The sequence below is a fragment of the Camellia sinensis genome, chromosome 5, assembly GCF_055761805.1.
Source record: "Camellia sinensis isolate YWXY chromosome 5, ASM5576180v1, whole genome shotgun sequence".
Taxonomy (NCBI): domain Eukaryota; kingdom Viridiplantae; phylum Streptophyta; class Magnoliopsida; order Ericales; family Theaceae; genus Camellia; species Camellia sinensis.
Window position 1 is genome coordinate 117,824,467 of NC_138965.1, and position 10,126 is coordinate 117,834,592.

Below are 10,126 nucleotides of genomic sequence, written 5' to 3' on the forward strand. Positions count from 1 at the left end.
AAGTTAGGGTTTTATGTTTGGCTTCAATTTTTGTAGATATTAGTCGATTGAAAGTGTTTGGGGTTGGATTTTGGTTGCAATTTGTGTTAGGGTTTGGGATTTAGCTTTAATTTGTGATGTGTTAGGGTTTGGGATTTGCCTTTATACATGTTATCAAGAATGAACTCTGTTATAATAGATATAAAACTGAGTAGGTTTGGGAATTGGGAATGATGATTCAAGACTTCCAAATTTCCAATAAGCCGAGTTTAACATCTAAAAGTATAAATCCATATGATTGCTCAATGTTTCCTGCTAAAATAACACATGGTCTTCTAAGATGGTAGATAGTGTCTCAGTCCTATATGTCAAGGCTCAAACTTTGGTCACCTCAAGGCATGTGGTTCCATGCCATGTGTTGCCTCATCCATTATCATCACGACACACTATCCTTATCCAGTTCTCCTTAAAAGGCCACCGCAAAACTGCAGTTTCAGAAGCATGACCCTCCTTTATGTGAGCCCCATGCAAGAAAACATTCATTATTGAGACAAAAGCAAATAATATGATGATTTTGGATCATTAATTTGAAATCATTCTTAGCTATGTTATTGGTTCAGTTGCATGCTCCTATATAATTGCCCTTACATTTTATTCTAACATGAAACTAAATCCCTTTGGTCTTCATTAGCACATAGCACCCCTACCCCTCTTTATGAACCAAAACCACTTGTTTGCTTGCTGAGACAACATAGAGAAAACTAGATAGATAAATACTTAACATCAGTATAAAACTTTTGAACAAACACATTCATGATTTGGAACGAAATCTCTCATTCAAAGATAACACATTTGAACAAACACATTCTAAATTCCAACAAAAACTATTCAATTCTTGAACTTAGAAGTCTTTACTGATTTGTGTCCCAAATATATTTTAATTGAATTGATCATCATAATACATTTTTAAGATACAATAAAAATGGAGGCCTATGGTTCAATTGTTAAAATGAGGCCCAATAACCTTGAGGTTGTGGATTAAAATATGAGGATGCCATAGCAGAGTTCTGTGAAAAGTTAATTGAAGATTAACCTGTTAACCAAATTAATTCAAGATTGAACTCTGTTATTAAGATTAACTTGGTTTCATTTGTTAAATCTGTTGGGAGATAATAAAAAAAATAGAAAGAACATCATCTTCTACTAATAGATGCAGATAAAAAAATGGCTTCATCTTCTACTAATAATAGGAACATAAGATTAAAGCCAAGATTGTGTAATTGTGGACGAACAGCTTCCATACATATTGTACGAACCAATGAGAATTGAAATGAAAGACATGTCTTTTTCGTTTGCCCAACAAAATATGTAAGTATCTGTTATATAAATTAATCTTTTATTTTTTACAAATTTCATTTGTCATTTATTGATTAACTGATTCTTGTGCATTGTAGAGTGCGAACGAAAACTGCAATTACTTCAGTTGGGCAGATGATGACGACGACGACGACGACGTTACCTCCACAATCCGTACCAATGCTGGACCTCGGACAAATTCAAGAACAGAAGAAATTAATGATCTAAGAAGAAGGCTTGGTGAGATGGACAATGCAATTCATGAGCATGATAGAAGGCTTCAAATGATGGAGAAGATTTTCAAGGCAATAATTTATGTCATTGTATTTTGTGTATTTTTGTACTTTATCATATAAATGACTCAGTTGTTAGGTTTTCGAACATGCTATGAATGTAATCTACTTTTCTACTATGAATGGTGGTGCTTAAAAATCTATTGGTTGGTTGCTTAATTAATAGGTGAAAAATCTGTTGGTTGCTTATTTAATAGAACTATGTTGGTTACTTAACAGTGTGTGTTATATGTGATGGTTTGAAAAATCTGTGATGGTGTAGGCTCTGTTATTAACAGTGTGTATTATTTAATAGAAAAATTTGTGTATGAATGTAGGCTCTGTTATGAGATGAATAATGTGCATGAATGAACTTGTATTTATGAGATGAATAATGTGTATAACAGGTTTCTTTGACATGTTCAACAGCATGTGTATTAAGTGAACATACATAGGTTCAACATACACAACATGTATATTAAGTGAACATACACAGCATAGATAGAGGGTGATGAATTAGTTTTTCTTTATTTCTGAAATGACTGATTAATGATCATTGCTCGATCTCTTCTTCATTTTTACTTATTTGGTATTAGCGGATACCAAATAATTTCAGTGTGGAGAAGTATAAGTTCGTTCGAATGGTATGAATGTCTTAATTTACATTCATTTTTTGGTACAATTAGCAGACAGCTTTTATACATAACTCTCTCTTTTTCTGATTTTGTTTTTTCCCAGTGTGATTCTTTACAACCCATTTCTTACCCTGAACTTCTCTTCCCCTCTCACCAGTGAAGTTACAGAAACAGAGAGATGTTCAACAGCTGAAATTCACAGGTTCAACATACACAGGTTCACTCATGAATGGTCCAACATACGCAGGTTCAACATACACACAAAATGAGATGTTCAACAGCTGAAATTACAGAAACAGAGATTGAATATTAAGTTAACATACACAGGTTCAACATACACAGGTTCACTCATGAATGGTCCAATATACACTGGTTCAACATACACACAGAATGAGATGTTCAACAGCTAAAGTTACAGAAACAGAGATTGTATATTAAGTCAACATACACAGGTTCACTCATGAATGGTCCAACATACACAAGTTCAACATACACACAGAATGAGATGTTCAACAGCTGAAGTTACAGAAACAGAGATTGTATATTAAGTCAACATACACAAGTTCAACATACACAGGTTCACTCATGAATGGTCCAACATACACAAGTTTAACATACACACAGAATGAGATGTTCAACAGCTGAAGTTACAGAAACAGAGATTGTATATTAAGTCAACATACACAGGTTCACTCATGAATGGTCCAACATATACAGGTTTAACATACACACAGAATGAGATGTTCAACAGTTGAAGTTACAGAAACAGAGATTGTATATTAAGTCAACATACACAGGTTCACTCATGAATGGTCCATGTTCAACAGCTGAAATTCACTCAACAGCTGAAATTCAACAAATTCACTGAACATACAAATTCATTCAACTCAAAAAAATGGGACATTCTAGTGAACCATCCGAAGTTTACAATTAGCACTTCGAAACTAAAAAAAAAATGGATCCCCGTCGATGTTCAAGTCAACAAAATTTGATGGTATTATCGAACTTTGACTGGTAATATTGTTGACCATTCCAACTTGAGTATGAGATGTGCTTCCAATGTCGTCCCTAATTGTGCTAACTGGTGCCTGTAAAAATAAAGTAAATATTAAAAAAGAAATTCCACAAACATATTCACCAATATCAAGCGACAACAAACAAAGTGCAATATATTAAGTCCGTTCAACACATACCGATACATACATACTATCTGCCATGACATCCATAGAAGGACAATAGTAAGGTTGATTTGACAGCACCTAATAATGAAATAGTAACACAAGTTAATTTCTAATTTCAAGCAATAAAATTAAAAGCCAAAAAAAAAAACACAAAACAACCTTCATATTTAACGCGTACCGGTTCATACATAGTGTGTTCCACGCCTCCTGTACAAAGAAAACTTAACTTACAAGGTTCACCTTGACGCACCTTCTGACCCTATAGTACCATGCATTGATGAATATTTGAAGTTTAACAAATTCTACAATATACGTATGTAGTGCGGAATGAAAAATGTACCTGTACCGGATTAGCCTTCTTATTCTTTCCCTTCAATCGATTCACTATTGTATCAACCTTGCTAACCTTCCGTTTTGTACATGGACGGCCTCTTCGGCGAGTAACCAAAGGACTGAGTACCTTACGAGTCATGTTTTCGTTTGTAATATTAACACGAGGCGGACTTTTTGGTAAAGTATAGGAAGATGGTAAAGTACATGGCACATTACTCGCACTACTTGATTGAACTGTTCTCACTTCATCCTTGATTTTCATCAACCCAAGTTGAATCACTTTGTGTTTACCATCATCATTGGTAGCAAGTTCTAGGATCTCATCCAACGTGTTGTGATAGTTATCATGCAACTTTGGATGCAGAGAAGAGCCAAAGTTAGTATATGTGGTTGGAATGCATATGTAGCCTCTTTCCAAGTTTTTTCTCCATCTCGAAACAATGTATTTATTTGGCACCTCATATATGGATCTCTCAATGAGCACACAAAGTGAATGGGCATACATAATACCTCTAAACTCAAACAACCAACACATACATTGGAGCTCACATTCAGTTGAATTAAAATACATAACAAATTCCACTTTCTTCATCCCCTCACCCACAACAACAGCCTCACTCACATGATAGGTACAAATTGCGCCCTCCTTTTTGATAAGATTTGCACGACAATACACTAGATGTTTCATTTCTATTTGAACTTCTTTAAATTTTGAATTAGTGTAAGCTGCACGAAATTGCTTTTCAAAACGATACACCGTTAAGCAATCATACAATTTGTTATGAGACTTAAAATCTGCTTTTGTCTTCTTCTTTACCTTACTTCTCAACGCATTGTCATACTGCTCAACAAATTGCTTTAAGGTTGTCTTGAAGTTCACATATCCATCAAAGAATGCATTCATACTCTCACTTCGTTATGTAGTTAACATGCCAGCCCAAAATATGTCTTTAACATAGGCAGGAATCCACCTATGTCGCTCACGGTATAATACCCCCAACCACTCGTTATCATTCAAATTGAAAATTTCAATTATTGCTTCCCAGTATTCCTCAAATTCATCTTTTGTGAATGAATCATAAACTACATTACTCAAAGCAACCTTTATGGACTCATATTGCGAATATCCTCACAATTTCTCCGGAATTTTCTTCATAATATACCATAAACACCAACGATGCCGAGCCTGTGGAAAGACAATTTCTATGGCATTTTGTATAGCTCTACACTAGTAAGTTATTATTGCTTTTGGAGGAGCATCTGACATGCAACTTAACCATTCTTTGAATAGCCAAACAAATGTCTCTATGTTCTCATTACTTAACAACCCACAACCAAACAAAATTGACTGACCGTGGTGATTAACTCCTACAAACGGAGCAAACGACATATCATATTTGTTTGTCAAATAGGTTATGTCAAAAGAGACAACATCCCCAAGTGCTTTATAAGCCGCCCTACTCCTTGCATCCGCCCAAAACAAGTTTCGCATGCGACCATCTTCATCAAGGTCAATTGCTGAATAGAAGGTCAAATTTTGTTGTTGCATTTTATGAAAATAAAATGTAACTGATTCGGCGTCGCCTACCCCAAGTCTCAATCTTCTAGCGTTCTGAATATAATTCATTGCATTTTGTTCATCAAACGTTAATGCCTCATATCCCCCCCGCTTCAACAACTATGGAATGAAAATTCCTAGCCACCCCAATCCCTGCTGCATCGTTAACTTCTAGTCTCCTCTTCACCGGAGTAAGAATCCTCTTATTCATTGGAAAATGCTGTGAGTCACTCGAAATGAAATCATGAGTGTGCTCAAGCACAACCGTGGTTAACTTATATCTTTTATCTTTTTGTAGAGTGGTTTTAACCCTTGCTTTACAATATATTTTTGACGACAAAGATGGTTCGAGGGGATTTACTTCTGATCTTTTTGTTCTATTCCGCGCCCGAGTACATTCAATTCCAAAGTACTTTACTTTCCCATCCCTTGTTACATTTTGTGTTCTATAAGCTATAGCAAATCCAAGTTGTTTCGCATATTTTGCATAAAATATGTGTACTTCTTGCTTTGAGATAAAACACATCCCCTTCTTCGGTTCTTCAACTTCACCACTCTCATTAAATTCAATATTGTTATCTTGTTCTTCAACTTCCTCACTCACATTGAATGAATTATTTATTGAATCAATATCCGTTGTAGCAAGAAAATCCACTTACTGGAACTGAAACTGTAAGTGGCTACAGATTCTTCTCAGCAAAGTAAATGACTTGATGTGGAGTGCCCTTCAATGGAATCTGATTATAGAAAAATAACTTTCAAGTAAGTGGATCACTACCAAAATGGCAATCTATATGAAAATACCTTGTTATGAGCATTGAATTATTCATTGAATTAATTTTGAATTCATGAAGTTCATTGAATAGAACAAAACAAAACATTGATTTATTCCTTGTTATGAATAGAACATTGAATTTGGAATTTATGAAATTCCTTGTTATGAACAGATTTCATAACAACAACAATGTTAATTTTGTTAATCTTGTTAAATTTTCATGAAGTTCTAGAACATTTTTTTATCAACAACAATGTTCCTTAACAGTAGCAGATTTCACCAACAGAACATTTTTTTCATTAACAACAATGTTCCTTAATAACAGCAGATTTCATCAACAAAACATTTTTTTTCATCAACAAAAAACAACCCATTTCGTAACAAGATCAACGATCTCATTTCATAACAACAATCTCATTAACAAGAATAAATGTGTTAATAATGTTGATAAAATGTTAATCTTCATAAAACATTTTATCAAGGTTAACAAAAAACAATCTCATTAACAAGATTAACATAACAGAACATTTCATCAACAGATCAACAGAACATTTCGACCTACGCCATTTCAAGCTACGAAATGGGATTGTGTTAATAATGTATTCAATCTGCTACGAAACTTTAACAAGATTAACAACAAAATTAGACATTTCATAACAACAATCTCATTAACAAGAATAAATGTGTTAATAAGAAGCATGAATCAGCGGAAGCACTTTTCGGCACACATATGCAGCAGCGGCAGCACCTTTCGCACACACAGCGGCAGCGGTAGTGCCCGTCGGTACTAGTAAAAGTGGCAGGAGCCTCGTCGATGACACCCTTTCGCACACATAACCTTGATCAGCATCCTCTCTCTCACTCTCTATACTGTGTTCTTGTTTTTTTTCTTTTTTTTTTTGGGAAACGAAATGTCTTTGTTTTGTAAGGAATGACCTATGTACAAAGAATGGGGTGGGTGTACAAAGAAATGTCTAAATTCGGGCCTTTTGACCCACGCCATTTCGAGCTACGAAATGGGATTATAGGGAATTATAGTTGGAGTAGGTTTGGATGGATTGACGGATTGAATAATACTTTAATTGATTATTAAATTTTTACTTAATATATAGGATTTTTTTTAATGTTTCTGGTATTAAGATTTTATAGTATAAAGGACCTCTAATATTTTCATAATGTTTAAGGTCCCTCAACATCGATTCAGAGAAAATTCGATAGAAATTCTCTGGATCCTAATCTTGAAATTTATTTCTCTGATTTTTGCAAGAATTTTTTTGGGTTCAAACGAGAAAATTTCTTTACCTTCCTAATCACGATGTGTAATACACAAATTGATTACCGAAATAATATATCTAGAGAATTCTCTAGACTTCCCACAGAATTTCTTCTCTAAGAAGGCCAGAGAAATTCTTTAGATTCCAAGCTAAAGATTTTTTCTAGATTTTCAGAGAATTTCTATAGATTTTCTCTGGATTTCAAGCGAACCATAAAGCATAAAGTTTGTTTGGTTGCCAAGAAAAATAGGTGGAAAATAACTTGTTCAATATAAAAATACATAAAAAAACACAACATAAAAGTCTAGAGAAATTTGTAATAATTATAATTTTTTCTAAATTATAATAACAAGCTTTTAATTTTCTGTGGACTCAAATAAAAGTTCAAAGAAATTCACTTTCAAGATCACAAAACACGAAAACACATTAACATCAAGAGACAAAAATGCTCTTTCTCTTCACTTTACCAAGAAAAAAAGAGTGAAAGTGAGAAAGAAAATCCATGGGCATGGAGTTCTGTACCTTCCTAATCATGATGTGCAATACGCAAATCAATCACCCAAATAAACAACAACAACAACAACAACAACAACAACCAATATATAGAGAGAGAGAGAGAGTCACTAAAAGGAAAATTTCTCTAGATTTCCAAAGAATTTCTCTGGTTTTCGCTAGAATTTCTCTGACTTCAATAAATAGTAATGAAGAGTTCAAGGAACAGAGCATCTAACGTCACTATGATTTGCATTTGTCCAAAAAAATAAATAATTATCAACTTAAAAATCCAGACAATATACATTCAATGCAATTGATCTACAAAATGTGGAACAACAAAATCTTCATAGCTAATCATCGCTGAATGTCATAGAGTAACAAAAATACACACAGTAGCCAAAATCCAAAGAAAATACACACAGTAAAAATCTAGAGAAAATTCACACAGTGGCCAAAATCTATAGAAAATTCACATAGTGGCCAAATCTAGAGAAAATTCACACAATGGCCAAATCTAGAGAAAATACACACAGTGGCTAAATCTAGAGAAAATTCACACCATAGCCAAATTCAGAGAAAATACACACAATGGCCAAATCTAGAGAAAATACACATGGTGGCCAAATCTAGAGAAAATTCACACAGTGGCCAAATTCAAAGAAAATTCACACAATGACCAAATCTAGAGAAATTTCAAAGGTAATCGTGGATTCTCCTCATGGAAACGCAAACGAGTTAGTCTCAAGACACCAAAACTCACACAACCCAAGTACCAAATCAAGGTTACAGCGAACTTCGTATATAGAACTCATGATAGCATCGCAAGTACCAGTTTGGTTCCAAATGGCACCATGTTTTTCAGTTAAGGTTTCGACCTATTCCTTCCATATTCTCTAGGGTTGTTTTCAGGCTCTAAAGAGGACTTTTGAGGGCCATTGTTGAAGACTGTGAGGAAAGATTTCAAATATGAGAGGAGTGTTTGGAACAGGGATTGCTTGATTGATTTGCTTTGCGTAGGGTTTGAGAAACCTAGGTAGCGTTTGGTAGAGTTTTCTAAATATGATTTGAGAATAGGAGTTGTATTTTGAGTTTGTGAGTTTTGGAATTATGATTTGAGTGTGAAAATTTTGTTTGGTGAATGAGTTTTGAATTAAGTGGGGAATTTTTTATGTAACATATGATATTTGATACAAAAACTTATAATTCATAACCAAACACGCAACTCAAAATTTTAAAAAAGCTCATAAAAAAATTTAAAAAAATCAAAAAATATTTTTTGTTGAATATATAAAAATTAACATCTGTCAATTGCCAAAAAAAATTACACTGTTCCGGTCAATCGGCCGAACGTCCGGTTAATCCAAATTTTCCCGCCTTCGACTGAGTTTTCAAAAGTGCACGTGGAATTAATTTTTGAAAGCTGCAAACAAACACTATGTGAGAACATTATACTAGAACTAAAGTTCCAAAACTCAAACAAACAGAGCCCTAGCGATTCTCATTGTGGATTTGGAGAAGTCCCCATCTGTTGGAGATACCACTTTGATTTTTCTTGATTCGTATATCAAAGTTGGTTGTTCTTCTTCTTCATCCGCCATCGTTGAAGCTTAGTAATGACGCACAGTATACACAGAGGGAGAGAGAGAGAGAGAGAGAGAAGTGTAAAAGGCATGATCGATCTGCATCATCGTGTTCTACGAAAATCTCCATTACAACCTAAAATAACATTGAGGGACCTTAGGTATCAAAAAATATTATTGTAGACCTCTCCTCCTATCAAAAGTTGGGCAGGGACCTTAAATCAATTTTTCTTAATATATAATACTAATTTATTTAATATTTATATATATATAATACAAATTAATTTTATATAATATTATATACATATATATAACTATTAAATTTTAATTAATTTTACACCTTAAATTTTTATCACATTCATTTTTACTTTGATATTTTATTATAGGTTAAAAAATATATATGTATTAATTATAGCGGAGCAGAATGGTTTTGAAAGTAGATTATAAATTTTAGAGTAACGCTAGAGACCCCAAAAGTTTTGCCAAATGTCTCATATGGGTGTAGAACCCACACCAGGTGAGTTTCATATGAGTCTCATACCCATGTGAGACATTTGCTAGAAATTTTGCTAAAACTTTTGAAATCTCTAATATTTTTGTAAATTTTAAAGTTTAAATTGCGATTAACGAATAGAGCAATACAAATTAATGTAAATGCGGTTTTAAAGAATTAAGCGATATTTTGCAC

General features: G+C 33.7%; 1 pseudogene; it reads right to left on the minus strand.

The window, feature by feature from the left end:
- Window positions 1-4,984: 4,984 nt before the first annotated feature.
- LOC145791637 (protein FAR1-RELATED SEQUENCE 8 pseudogene) lies at window positions 4,985-9,456 on the minus strand (annotated as a pseudogene).
- Between the last annotated feature and the right edge of the window lie 670 nt (window positions 9,457-10,126).